This window comes from Mandrillus leucophaeus, unplaced genomic scaffold, assembly GCF_000951045.1.
Source record: "Mandrillus leucophaeus isolate KB7577 unplaced genomic scaffold, Mleu.le_1.0 Scaffold577, whole genome shotgun sequence".
NCBI lineage: Eukaryota > Metazoa > Chordata > Mammalia > Primates > Cercopithecidae > Mandrillus > Mandrillus leucophaeus.
In genome coordinates, this window is record NW_012106219.1 from 743855 (window position 1) to 759060 (window position 15206).

At 41.1% G+C, this 15206-nt stretch overlaps 1 protein-coding gene across 4 annotated transcripts in view; it reads left to right on the forward strand.

Moving 5' to 3' along the window:
* The first annotated feature begins 9558 nt into the window (after nucleotides 1-9558).
* Nucleotides 9559-15206, forward strand: part of RCBTB2 (regulator of chromosome condensation (RCC1) and BTB (POZ) domain containing protein 2) — a 44809-nt gene continuing 39161 nt past the window's right edge. For all 4 annotated transcript variants that reach the window (XM_011998614.1, XM_011998613.1, XM_011998615.1 and 1 more), the window contains exon 1: nucleotides 9559-9787. The gene's annotated coding sequence lies outside the window, so the exon portion shown is untranslated. The remainder of the gene's footprint in view (nucleotides 9788-15206) is intronic.

The following is a 15206-nucleotide window of genomic DNA, read 5'->3' on the forward strand; positions in this document are numbered from 1 at the left end:
TGGGGGGCTGGTGGGGGTGCCTGCAACCCCGGAAACCCCAGAGGCAGTGCTACAGTGCCCTTTTAGCTTTGCCTGCTGTACACAGACAACTTGAGTGTTAACAGTTCAGTGGGCCCTCTGCCTTTTCATATGAGGCGACTGCCTTCTGCCAGTGAGGGCAAAGGGCAAGTGTGACAGCTTTTTTGTATCCTCACTCATGGCTCCCGAGCTCTAGTCCAACATGCAGGAGAAATTAGGTCTCATGAATTAATTGAAGGATGGTAAATGCATGGATTTTATTGACAATGAAAGTGATCATCACCAAGAGAGGGAGCTGAAAAGGTGACAAGACACGAAGGTAATCTTCCCCTGAAGTCTGGCAGTCTCCAGTCAGATTCTTCTCCAAAGTTACGCCATCAAGCTGTCCTTCTGAAGTCAGGCCACTTCTCTCTGATGTCCAGTCATAGTTCCTGACATTCAGCTACTTCTCCTCTCTCTGCCAGCTGAGCCTAGGGTTTTTATAGGCACAGGATGGGGGGCAGGGTGGGGCCATAGATGCTTTGGAAAAGGCAACATTCGAGCAGGGAAACAGTGGTGTAAGTTCTAACTTTGGGCTGCAGTCTCAGGCTTTTCAGCTTGAGATGGGGCTTCACCAGGGACCTGCCCTTCTTTGCCTAGAATTTCTCTGTCCCCGTCCCTATCAAAATGTCTATGGCTAGGACCAGTCACATGGTCACCCCAGACACTGTGAAGTGAGAATGAATTGATATGACTGTCTCAGACAAGCCAGACTTACTCCTCTGTGATTGTCACAAAAAGCAGAGTCCTGTGGGCAATAAAATAAGCTTAAATTCATGAATTCACAACCAAACCAACAAACAAACTCAATTAGTGGCCATTGAAGACTGCTAATGTCCAACCCATTATTATAAAATTATTATAAAAACTGACAAATTAGGAGACAGAATCAAATGCTTATCATGCTTTTCCTATGTCATTAGGAAATCAAATCATTGAGGAAGGAGGTTTCCCTTTATAAAAGCATGTCAGCTAATAAATGAAGATGAAAGTGATAGGGTTAGGACCATTTTCAATATCTGCTGAGTTAATGGATCTAGGTATTGAGCACTAACAACTACCAATATCACAGAAAGAAACAACCCAACATTATATGCCTCCTGGTGGAAGGACACAACACCATCTAGGAATTCATCTTGCCAAAAAAATAGAACCTGAATCTAACCAAGACTCTAGATCCAATCACACCAATTTGAGGGAACTATGAAGGGTACATTCAAGGAAACCAGATTTTGGAAAACTCAGTGATTGGCACAATTGTAGGCTACAGTTTGTTTACACCTCTACTTGTTTTTTTTTTTATTTTTTTAAATTTATTTTTTATTATTATACTTTAAGTTTTGGGGTACATGTGCACAACGTGCAGGTTTGTTACATAGGTATATATGTGCCATGTTGGTTTGCTGCACCCGTCAACTTGTCATTTACATTAGGTAGTTCTCCTAATGTTAGCCCTCCCCCAGTCCCCCAATCCCCAACAGGCCCCAGTGTGTGATGTTCCCCTCCCTGTGTCTATGTGTTCTTATTGTTCAACTTCCACTTATGAGTGAGAACATGAGGTGTTTGGTTTTCTTTTCTTGTGTTACTTTGCTGAGAATGATGGTTTCCAGTTTCATCCATGTCCCTGCAAAGGACATGAGCTCATCCTTTTTTATGGCTGCATAGTATTCCATATACACCTCTACTTGTTATAATTCATGATGTACAGAAAAACCTTTAGGCCAAACTTAAAATATGTAAGAAGGCAGCTTTAAGCTAAACTTGATTTAACAATTATAAATGTTTCTTATCAGAGTTAAGGTATGTGTTAATGTTAATTCTGGCTAGCTTTTCCTGAATTCCAAAAGGGAGGAGGGTATAAGGAGGCATGTCTGACTCCTCCTTCCCATCATGGCCTGAACTAGGTTTTCAGGTTAACTTGGAGTGCACTTGGCCAACAGTAGGGGTCCATTCAGATGGTTGAGGGGCTTTGAATTTTATTTTTGATTTATAACCATTAAGCACGAACCTAGCTTTCAGCATATGTAGCCACTTACTAAAGATTTCTTTGATCAAGAATGACTACAGACTATTAATCAAACATTTTTCTCATCATCAGTTAAAACATTTCTATTCCTTTGGCCTATTATTATGGAGGAATATATTAATCAATGTCTTAACACTGAATCATATGTACATCACTGAAAGGAACCCAATCTTGGTAATCATACAATATATTTTTAAAATTATTGCTAGTTTCTATTTGTTACATTTTATTTAGTATATTTTTCCTACTCAATATGCAAAAAATATGCAATCTTTATCACGCTTTGGTATTAGTTGGCTTTGCAAAAATCTTAAAATATTAAGGAAACACTAAGTCTAATCCTCCATTTTTAAAGGTAAAGATTTTTGAGGCCCTGAGAATATTAAGTGATTTACTAAGTTCACATTTTTTTTTATTCTTTTTTTATTCCCTGCAAGTGTTGCACATCTACTTTTATTTATTTATTTATTTATTTATTTTTTGAGTTGTGGGGTTTCGAAAACTCTGTCACTCTGACTGGAATACAGTGGCACAATCAAGGCTCTGCGGCCTTGAACTCCTGGGCTCAAGTGATCCTCCCACCTCAGCCTCTCTAGTGGCTGAGACTACAGACATGAGACCACATCCCATTAAGTTCTTTTCTCTCTCTCTCTCTCTGTGTGTGTGTAGAGACAGGATCTTAGTGTGTTGCCCAGGCTGGTCTTGAACTCCTGGCCTCAAATCATCCTCCTGTCTCAGCCCTACAAAGTGCTGGGATTACAAGTGTGAGCCACCACACCTGGCCCTTGCCCTTTTCTACTCTTTATATCTAGTCTTGCTAATTTCAGCTCCTAAAATTTTCTCAAATCCATGTTCTCCTCTCTCTTTAAGCCCACGCCACTGTCACACTGAGTTCAAGGAGAGCTGGTTTCCTGCCAGGGTTGATGTAATAGTGTCTTCAAGTGGTTTATGTGGCTCCCAGATCACCCTTCTCCCCACTGGCATGACGGTGAGCCATCATGTTGTCCTCCTGCTTAAAATCCTTTGTTAGATCCTATGATACATCTTGCTGTTACATTGACAAGGCCTTCTATTATTTGGCCCATTTACCTTTACCTCTAATTTGGAAAGAGGCCACATGGTCCAGTGGAAAAGCTCCAGATGGGAATCGAAGATGGATTTGAGTCCTAGTTCCACCTCTTACTACTTATGTGACCTTAGGCAAGTTACCTAATCTAAGTCTTCACTATCTCACCTGTAGGATGGGGCAAAAATGACTTAAGTTGCCAATAATTGTAATGTTGACAAAAAGAGTCAAACTCTGTAAAATATTTGAAGGGATTTATTCTGATCCAAATATGAGTGACAGATTGCTCATGACGCAGCCCTCAGAAGATTGTGAGAATATGTGCCCAAGGTGGTCAGGATACAGGATACAGCTAGGTTTTATGCATTTTAGGGAGAAATAAAACATCAATCAATATATGTAAGGGGTATATTGGTTTCGTCCAGAAAGATGGGACAACTGGAAGGAGTGGCTTCCATGTTATAGGTAGATTCAAAGTTTTTCTAATTGGCAATAGGTTGAAAGAGTTAAATTGTTGTCTAAAGCCTTAGAATCAATAGACAGGAATGTCTGGGTTAAGATAAGGGGTTGTGGAGACCAGGGTTTCCATCATGCAAATAGAACTAATAGAAGGGGATGTCTGGGTTAAGATGAGGGGTTGTAGAGACCAAGGTTCTCATTATGCAGATGAAGTCTCCAGGTAGCAGGCATCAGAGAGAATAGATTATAAAAGTTTCTTATCAGAGGTAATTCTCTCCTGAAACAAGAAAAAGGAGAGAGAAGGAAGGGGATTCTCTTTAGAATATTGATTTTCCATTTGCAGGACTACTTCAAGATATGGCAAAGAAAATATATTTAGGGTTAAAATATTTTGATTTCCTTCCTTATCTATCATGTGATATTATGCCAGAGTCAGGTTGGAAAGTAGGTCACGTTATGTAGCACTAAATAAAACCTGTCTGATGAGACTATGGTTTGGAGGGCGTGACTCCCAAGGCCCCAACATGGTGAAACCTAATCTCCACTAAAAATACAAACATTAGCTGGGTATGGTGGTGCGCCTGTAGTCCCAGCTACTTGGGAGGCTGAGGCAGGAGAAGCACTGGAACCTGAAAGGCAGATGTTGCAGTGAGCTGAGATCATGAAACTACACTCAAGCCTGGGCAACAGAAGGAGACTCTATCTCAAAAAAAAAAAAAAAAAAAAAAGCTATTTTAAACTATTAATTTTTTAAAATTTATTTTTTAATTAACAAAATTCTATATGTTTATGGTATATAACATGATCTTTTGATATATGGATACATTATGGAATGGCTGAATCAAGCTAAGTAATAAATGCATTACCTCATATACTTATCATTGTGTGTGTCTGCTGAGCACATTTAACATCTACTTTCTTGGCAATTTGTAAATATACAAAACATTGTTATTAACTACAATCACCCTATTGTACTGTAGGTATCTTGAAATTATTCTTCCTACCTAACTGAAATTTTTTATTCTTTGACCAATATCTCCCTGATCCTCCCCAGTCCCAGTGCCTAATAACCACCATTGTGCTGTCAACTTCTATGAGTTCAACATTTTAAGGTTCCATATGTGAATGAGATCATGTGGCATTTTACTTAATGAACTCCATGTTCATCCATGTTGTCACGAATGACAGAATTGTCTTTTTTTTTTTTTTTTTTAAGGTTGATTGATTTTTGACAAGGCTGTGAACACAATGGGGAAAGAACAGTCTCTTCAAAAAAAATGGTGTAGGGAAAATTGGATATCCCTATGCAGGAGAATGAAATGAATCCTTTTTCTCACACCAAATACAAAAATCAACTAAAAATGAATTAAAGACTTAAAACTTAAGGACTGAAACTATAAAACTACTATAACATAGGGGAAACTCCATGACATTGTTCTGGGCAATGATTTTTTTGAAGATGACCCCAAAGCACAGGCAACTAAAGCAAAAATAGACAAACAGAATTACATCAAACTATAAATCTTCTGTACAGCAAAGAAAATAATCAACAGAGTGAAGACAAAAGCTAGCACGTTGGAGAAAATATTTGCAAACCATACATTTGTTAGGGCATTAATATCCAAAATATGTAAGGAATTCAAACAATTCAATAGCAAGAAAACAACCCAATTTAAAAATGGGCAGAGCATCTGAATAAACATTTCTCAAAGAAGAGATACAAATGGCCAAGTAGATGAAAAAAAGTTCAGCATCATTAATCATCAAGGAAATGCAAATTAAAGCCACGACGAGATACCATCCCACACCTGTAAAAATGGCTATTATAAAAAAGATGAAAAATAACAAGTGTTGGCAATGATGTGGAGAAAAGGGAACCTTTGTTGATGGGAATGTAAATTAGTACAGTCATTACGAAAACCAGTGCAGAAGTCCTCAAAAAATTAAAAATAGGACTATTTTTAGCAGTCTCACTACTGAGTATATGTCCAACGAAAATGAAATCTGTACGTTGAAGAGATATCTGCGCTCCCATGTTCACTCCAGCATTATTCACAATTGTCGAGATACAGAATCATCCCTAGTGTCCATTCATGAATGAATGGTTAATCTCCTCCCGTTGCCCTATTCCCTCCATATAGCCTTTGTTTCAGCCTTACTGAGCAATTTATAATTCTCAAACACATCACATTTCTTATTCTACTTAGAACACTTCCCTTCCCTAACACTTTCATCCCTGACCTTTGTTCTCTTAGCTAACTTATATACACACTGACTCAGCCTCCCGAGTGGCTGGGATTACAGGCACCCACCACCATGCCTGGCTAATTTTTGTATTTTTAGCAGAGATGGGGTTTCACCATGTTGGCCAGGCTGATCAAGAACTCCTGACCTCAAGTGATCCACCCATCTCTGCCTCCCAAAGTGTTGGGATTACAGGCATGAGCTACTGCGTCCAGCCCACACTAAAAACTTAATGCTAAAGTTATCTGTTTTGGAAAGCCTTCTTTGATCACCTCTTGGTATTCTGTCATTCTTTCAGTACTGCCACAGTAAGTGTATATGTGCCTATTATCATCTTTATCACTTTTGTATTCTAATGCCAATTCTAATACCATGCTGAGATGCACAATGCTATACAGCATGGTAATAGCATGTATCAGTAAAGGTGCAGTGTGACTGATATCTCTACAAAACGCAGAGCTGGGCAGTGCACCAATTTAATGAAGTCTCAAGGAATTTAAGTTCTAGAAAACTAAGGTGCTACCCAAGGTCATTTACCTAATCAATGGCACATACGGCACCAAAGTGCAGGCTGCTTGCAGTCATTCATTCATGCATTCAATCTGTAACAAGCAGACTGATGTAGAAATTTACTGGTGCTAAATTTTTGTTCTAGAGACTCAAACAGGAAAGAAAGAACATTTTCCTCTTCCCTGAAACATAACTAGACTTTCTGAATTTCCAAGAAAAAGTCAAAAGATGGCCCCATCCAACTTTTCTTGTGATTAGGGCCTTGGTGCCTGTATACCTGAAAAGAAAAAAGCAAGATGAATTCCTCTGATTTTGGATAACTAAAGAAGGCTTAAAGATACCCCAAAGCAGAAGTAACTGGAGGGGTTAAAAAGGGAAGAAAGGGAAGACTTTTATTGCAGCTGGGTCCCCATTGTGGGCTGGAAAAGGACAAGGGCTCCCAGTTTCACGAAAGTAATGTCATGAACTTGTTAGGACATAAGAAGTGGCAGGACATGGAGGGTTGGGTGGAGAAGGAACGGCCCCAGGCTGAATACAAAAAAACATGTCTTGAAATAAAATTGCTAAGGGAATGAGAAGATACAGAAGTCCAATAACCAAACTCTAGGCATGCCAATGGCTGGTGAAGTGGAGGATGAGCCAATGAAGCTGCTAGTGAGGTGGATGAACCAAGAGACAGGGGCCACCTGAAGGCCACGGGAAGAAGGTGAATGCTTCAAGATGGCGGCTGTAAGCAACTGTTTCTAATGCTGCTGATAGTTCAAGTGAGATGATGGAAAAGTAACCACTGATTTAGCAATTTTGACGTCATTGGTGACTTTGCCAAGAGGAGTTTCAACGGAGGGGTAGGGGCAAAAGCCTGGCTGAAATAGATTTAAGAATGAATAGGAGGGCCAGGCATGGTAGCTCACATCTATAATCTCAGCACTTTGGGAGGCTGAGGCGGACAGATCACCTGAGGTCAGGAGCTCAAGACTGGCCTGGCCAACATGGTGAAACATCATCGCTATTAAGAATACACAAATCAGCTGGGCATGGTGGCACACACCTGTCGTCCCAACTACTTTGGAGGCTTAGAAATGAGAATCACTTGAACCCGGGAGGCAGAGGTTGCAGTGAGCTGAGACTGAGCCACTTCACTCCAGCCTGGGCAACAGAGCAAGATTCTATCTCAAAAAAAAAAAAAAGAAAGAAAAAGAAAAATTGGAGGAGGGGATGAGGATACAGTGAGCATAAATGACTCTTTTAAGACATTTTGGAAGAGACCAGAGAATACGTTGGAAGAAACATGTAATCAAGGAACTTTTTAAAAGATAGGCAAATGTTGCACAATATGAATATGCTTATGGGAAAGGTCCAGCATAGAGATAAAAATTAATAATGTAGGATTGAGAGCTGACAACTACCTGAGTGAAAAAGTTGAGACTGTAAGGAAGACAGGATCTAATACAAAGGTGGAAGAGTTGAACTTAAATAAGAGCATGCACAGCTCATTCCCAGTAACGGAAGGGAATACAGAGTGCACAGGTCCAGATGTAGGTAAACTTGGGAGATGTGGTGATGGGAACTTTAACTCCTGAAATACTAACCTGTACTCTCTCAGAGTCCAATTTTTTAGTCTACTGAATTCAGCAATACAGTGAAGTTTAGTAGACCAAATTATCCAAAAATTCTGAAGGAAACTTATATGTGATTGAGAATTTTTACCTCTTACTCTAAACTTTGACCACCCTGGAAAAAACTGTTGGACCCACATAAAATTGAAATCTTTAGTGAAACACATTCTTTTATAGGTATATTTAAAAGTTTTAACTTCTGAGATAATATCACAGTTTTCAAAACACTAAGACATGTTTTTATCGTTAGCTAATTGTCAGGCTTCACCTGAAGCACAGTGTAAGGCCGGCATGAACTTCAGCTGTCCATAATGTGGAAAAGACCAAGTGTGCAAGGCAAACAGATCTTGCCATGGCTGCTGATGATAGAAACTTAATCTCTTGGGGCCTGAGTTGCTTTATCTGTAAAGTAAGGATCATCCTTGCTTTATAAGATTATTGTGAGCTCCAAATAAGATAAAGCTCCCGGCACACAATAGGTGCTTAAAAAAAAAAAAAAAAAAAGCCAGCTATCATCACTGAAGTGAGCTTTTTCTGAGAGCAAACATGTTTAACTCAAAAATTTCTTTCATTGATAAGATGTAACCAATGGGAAACTTGGGGCAGGCACACGATGCCTCTCTGTACTCTCTCTGCAACGTCCTGTGAATGTATACTTACTTTTTCTTCTATTTAGAGCTCTAGGAGAAATACCTGTATACCATCTTGCGCGCCTCCTTGTGAGGCTCAGTGGGCTACGCTCAGAGAGTGGAGATAAATGTCTGCCGTCCGTAGCAGAAAGGCAGTTACACATTTCAGAATGATGTTTTTCCGAAGAAATGGCAAAAGCCAGAAAAACAGACTGACACGGTCACTGGGGTTTGGAATCTCAGTCTTTCTATCTGGCTTTACTACTTTTGGCTCTACACTGGAGAGGAACCAGTGTCCTCATGAAACAGTCAGTATAAGAGCAAGCAGCTTACTTCATAAGAGTAGCTAATAACATTTAACTGTTGAGCATTTTACCAAAACCCACTCACGTCAATTTAAGTGTAGTGCAGTGGAAGAAATTATTGCACATTGCAAAGCTGTGTTGCATTTCACTTAAATCTACAAAGGCCAACAGAAGTGCAGTGTGATATAATAAATTACTGCAAAATATTATAATAATAAGGGGAGAAGGTGGCTGTTACTGAAGCCCTTGGCCCCAAGGTAACTGAGGTCACCCCCACCGAACCCCCCAGCACACATCCCTCATTATTTCAGCATTTGTACTATAGGGGGTTACAGGACTTCCGCCCCAAAGCAATGGGGTGAAAACGTCGGAGCTCCCAGATGGAGGGGCCACCACTAGAAGAAAAGCTGGGGCAGGCTGGAGGAGAGGGGCTGTGGAAAAGGTTGCTCTCAGCATCACACACGCCTCATTCTTCTAGAACGAGTATCCACAAATTCCCAAGATTTTCGAGAACATAACCCTTGAGAAGGTGGGGGTGACCCACGGAGGAATTCCCTGGAAAAGCTGAGACGGCCCCAGCTGGAGATGCGGCGTCCACTCCCGGGGGTCAACTACGAGGGGAGGGGGCGTCTGCGAGAAAGGGGAGGGGCGGCGGTGGGCAGCCCAGGGAGGAGAGGAGGGGCGAGGCGCCGTCGTCAGCCCCCTCCCCTCGTCTGCGCTCCCTTCCTTTCCTTGTCGGTCGGGCACCCGAGCGCACCCCGCCGAGGCCGGACCGTTTCAGGGGGAGGCGCCAACTCGTCGCGGCGCAGGGCCCCTGACCGTGCAGTAACCGCTACCCAGGAGGCGGAGCGGACGAGGCTCCGGCCTGCGCGGAGGTAAGAGGGTGGAGGAGTGGTGTGGGAGGCCGAGGGGGATCGCGGCCGTGACGTGGGATGCTGTCAGGTACCCCTGGGGCAGGCCATCCCTCCCCGCCCTGCAGCCCGACCTCCCCGCCAGAAAACGCTGAGGGGCCCAGGGGAGTAGAGCCACTACCGTGCCACAGGCCTAGGCGTCGCCGCGCATGCGTAAACCTGCTGGCGGGAGCTGGAGGCTAGGTTCTGGAGCTACACCCCAGCCCAGGCCGCGGGCAGAGATTGCCCTGCGCATGCGCAATTCCGCTGGCGTGGGTCCGGCGCGCTGCTCTGGGACTACATCCTGCCGAAGCGCCGGTCCAGGCTGCGCTGCGCATGCGCGAGTCCTCTGGTAGGGGTCCCGTTTGGCGTCATTCCAGGGTGATCGCCTGCCGAGAGGCCGCTGTCAACTTAGGCTCCCGCGTCCGGTGCGACTGGGGCGGGGGAGGGGGCCGTCACGGGTCCCGGGGGAGCGTCCTGCCTGGAGATTCGCCTACATAACCAACTCGCAGCATTGCATAGGTTGCTGATGTTTTCATTTCTGTCGCCTGGACCCCTAGGCTCCAGTCCCATAAATCTAGTACCACAGGTCCCGGGCCCCAGACCGGCTCGTTAACTCAGTGGCAGTATATACTTTCGACATTTGGTCCTGATGTCCAGGAATAGCGCGGAAAGTTTGACTTTGTTAGGCGAAGCTGTTTTGGAACTGTGGAGGGAGGGGAAGAAATCGCCCAGCGTCTTAAGCCGCAACATGACTGATCTGCTCAGCCCTCGAAATAGAGGTTTTCAGACATTGAAAACTTTCCAAGCGCTCTGTCTTGGCGGAGAAAGAACTGAGTTGGAAGGCGAATTTAGAATGAACTTTTTGCTTTTGTTCTTTGCAAAAATGACATAAAATGTTGCAACAGTTCGAGGCCAGGACTAAAACAAAATGCATTTCGTGGAGCTACTTTGTACCGCGCTTGGCAACTTACCTTGTTAGAGCTGAATAAAAGTGGTTGAGTTCACAAACAGTGCTCTGGATCATTGCTCTTTCCCCCACACTCGAAAGTGACAGTCACTGTCTAACGTTTATTTAGCCTCTTGGCTTTGCACCTTCCTAGTATTGTGTTCCTGCTGGGCTTTATACCTTACTAGACGGGGGTCCTAGATAAGTCAGTTTCGTGACTGCTGAGGCTACCGTGAAGAGTTTCTAACAATGTCATTACTGTGTGCCTTGTAATCTTATATGATGTGGTGATACAGATTTGGGGGCTGGAAGAGCCATTTAGGCTCAGAGAATGAGTACTCTGGCTGAAATGTAATCTCTTTATTTCCTGCTAGACAGCACATGCATGTTATTAAGCAGCAGGTAAAAGCAACAAGAATGATAGGTTCTTGCATGCCCCACTTCCACCACTCAAGCCTTATTGTTCTTGCTGGGCTCGCCAAGCAGACCCTCACCCCAGGGCTTCTGCATTTGATATTTCCAGTATGTTCAATGCTCACTTTCCCTCTCCTCCCAAGCCTGCATGGCACAGAACTTCGTTTAAGTCTTGAAACAATTGCCATCATTTCAGAGAGGTGACTACCTCACCTAAAATGGCTGGCCCTCCAAACTCTTGTACTGCTAGTTTGGCTTTGTAGCACTTAATCACCGTCTGATATTACGTATTTGTAAGGGTATGATCAATCTACCTCCACCGTAATTGAAGCTCAGAAGGTATTTGTTGATTGTGGAAGTAAAATGGGAAACTAACTTACTCCAGAGATATTTTTGTACTGAACGCAACATAGATTCATTCACCTATTCAACAAAAGTTTATTTTCTGTCAGGTCCTGTCGTTGGTGCTTGGGATATATCAGTGAACAAAACAGACAAAGATTCCTTCCCTTTGGAGCTTACATTCTAGCAAAGAATGATAAAAACCATATTTGCTTATTCGGTTAGAAAATTACAAACGCTATGAAAAAGGAGAACAGAGAAAGGGAATTGGGAGTGCAGGTATGGGTTGCAATTTTAAACATCATGGGTATGGTGAGTCTGAAGGATAAACCAAAGGTGATGTTTAACATGGAGAACTGGGTTTTGGAGATAAATGTTCTTCTGGGAGAAAACGTTCTTTATCACGCTCTACAGTGTCTTTTATGGGAACCCACAGCATGACCCTTGTGATAAACGTCACCATTTTTTATAGTATATAGGTGAAAAAACATTTTTTTCCCAAATAAGAGTTCAAATTATTCAGGAGTTTACAGTTTAACTTAGCACATCAAATGAAGACACTGGACTTTTACAAGGAAGAGACTAGCCAGACAACTATGTAAATTGTGCTGAGAAAAACTGTATGTTGTCTCCACCGTTTTTTGCGATTGCTTCCAAATGTCCCTCTGACTGTGGATGACTGGTGAAGATCTTTTTTAAGAATGTTCGTTGCTTTTCTGTTTTTGAAACTGTGTAGGAGAGGAGCTTAAATCACCCGGTGTGATATTATGCTATAAGGTATTAAATGACCTCTCTTAGAGGTATCGGAATGAACCGGATAAACCTAACTAAATTTCAATCCATAATTAAAGAAGGCTTAGAGAAAGAGGGTGATGGAGAGGAATAATTTTAGAAAGTAAAGTGTGTTTCCCCTCATGTTCTTTACTTACATAGATTACAAATATTTGGTGTTCAAACACCAAAATATTATTAGTCTAGGACCATAAATGTAAGGAATCCATGGAATTTGCTTATGCCCTACAAAATTGTCATATTCAAGTTTGGTTTTATCAGTTGATTAAAGTGAAATTTAAATGCCCCAAGATACTGCTACTGTTGAGGTTTACTTGGATTTAAATTACTACAAAGCAGGCTGGGCGTGGTGGCTCACCTGTAATCTCAGCACTTTGAGACCGAGGCAGTCAAATCTTCTTGAGTCTAGGAGTTAGAGACCAGCCTGGACAACATGGCAGAACTTTGTCTCTACAGAAAAACAAACGAACAAACAAAAAGTAGCCAGGTGTGGTGGCACACACCTGTAGTTTCAGCTACTTGGGAGGCTGTAGTGAGAGGATCACTTGAGTTGGGAAGGTTGAGGCTGCAGTGAGTCATGATCACACCACTGCACTCCAGCTTGGGCAATAGAGTAAAACCCCATCTAATAAATAAATAAATATTGCTACAGGTTAAAATCGTCCAGGAAAAGGGAGATTGGAGACCAGGAATTATTGGGGTTACAGAGTGACATTAAGGACTCTTGTTAAAGACTGAAAGAGAGGTCCACATGAAGATTTTACTTCAAAGGAGTGGATAGCTTGCCTCCTGGTAAGGGATATTGATAATGTCCATCAATGGAAGGCTAAGATGATACTTCGAGCTTTCGTTGTCTGGAAGGAACATGTGTCCAGTTCACATGGTGATCACATTCTAACAACGTGAAGGTTTCCAGGAAACTTAAACCATAATAATTTTTCAGCATTAATCTGACGTTAGAGTGAGTTTCTTTTATGTCTTCAGCCTTGCTAATTGGCCTGAGCCAATATCTCTTATGTATATTTCCCTATGGAAGATGTTTTGAGCTAACACGTACCGGTAGGAGATAGTATGTGAATAAAACAAATTTTGAGTGCATTATAATATTTCCTGTATTATGCTGCATGTATGCATGTATATAATACTGAACAAAACCAATCTCAAGTGGAAATGAGCCAAGGCCAAGAGGGCCTGCCATGTTAAAGATCTTTGCTGTGGGTCAAAGATCTTTAACAATTAGGATCTCTGTAACAGGCGTGTTAAGATTTTTTTTTGAAAAATTGGATTAAATCTATAAGGACCTAGATTTAAAGTGGATTTACAAATGAGATCTCAAGTCTCAACTCACATTAGTTAATATAACAACTTAAAAATATTTTTATCATTTGTGTTGATTATTTTTCATATTTGAAAATGACACTTTGGCTGTGTGTGGCTGAAAAGACTGAAGTTGTCAAGCTCAGTAATCTTTTCAATTAAATACTGCTTTGCTTTGTACTGAAGATCTGACTCATCACTCTTGTTGAAATTTGGAAAACTTTTTAAAAAAACAAATAATTAAAATAGCAACAGTGTTTCTGTATTCTACACAACAGTTTTCTGTTTTTCATGAACATATGGCAATATCATTTCCTCTGAGGTTGTGTGCTAGTTTTAGTTATGCTTTTAGTGTTTTAGTTTTGTCCATACTGTTTATAATTGTTCCATTTTAATTAGCCATGTAGGTATTTTACTGTTATTTGTCATTGATTTTAGACATCTCATTTAAGTGGAGCTAACATTGCAGCTAACATTATCCTTTTTGCAAGTGAAAATTGGGATCATGTTTTATTATTGTATATGTATTTATATTATTTATAACTTGAAGATGACCCTTAAAAAGCTATTAAAGATACTATCTAATGACTCACCTAAGCATATATTTGGGAACCATCATTATCCTATTGAAATTTATGTGGTCTGCAGCTCATTAACACATTGATGCTGTAAACTGCATGCTGGTACCCTAAAAGACACATATATTATTTAATTTCCTGTTTCTTTTGATTATAAAAGCATCATCAAATGTGTTGCCCACCCAGATGGGATAATTTTAAACATAGAGTTCTATATTGAGATAATTCTAAAAAATATTAATGTGTTTCTCGTGCTCGCTTCGGCAGCACATACACTAAAAAATATTAATGTGTTTCTCAAGCATAGCTTTGGAGTTGATCTCATTAAGTTGAATTTTAAAATATGTAACACTGGGACTTCTCTGCAGGAATTACTATTTCTTTTTCACCCCTTCTTCTGGAATCACTTCTAAAGAAGAATTATTAGCATTTAGAAGCCCTGGATTAACTGCAAAATATCAGCACTTGAAACCTACCATTGGGTTGGGGTAATGTGGACACAAGCCCCTAAGAGCTGGATATTGTTTTGCTCTACGTTATTCTGTTTTCTCTCATGTATTTGCTTTCAATTCAGTGCCTACTGCAGGCACTGAATTAATATTTGTTGAATGAATTAGGCAAATGAACCTATGTCCCGTAAGCAGCTTAACTCATTTTTTAGGTCAGAGGTATTACCAAGTAACATAACACATTGTGTAGCAGATACACTGATTAATACTGATTACTTTACCAAAAATAATATGTACAACCTGCCTGTTTTATGTTTTACACAGGGAAATGAATTATTTGACTTTATGTGAAGATTAAGAATGAACGTGTTTATCGCATTATCAAAAGAGTGTCCCCTTGTTCAGTAGTCTTCAACTGCATAGTTTTTAAGAGTGTAGACAAAACTCTCAGCATAGAATATATAGAAATAAGGAATTATCGGCCGGGCGCGGTGGCTCAAGCCTGTAATCCCAGCACTTTGGGAGGCCGAGGCGGGTGGATCACGAGGTCAGGAGATCGAGAC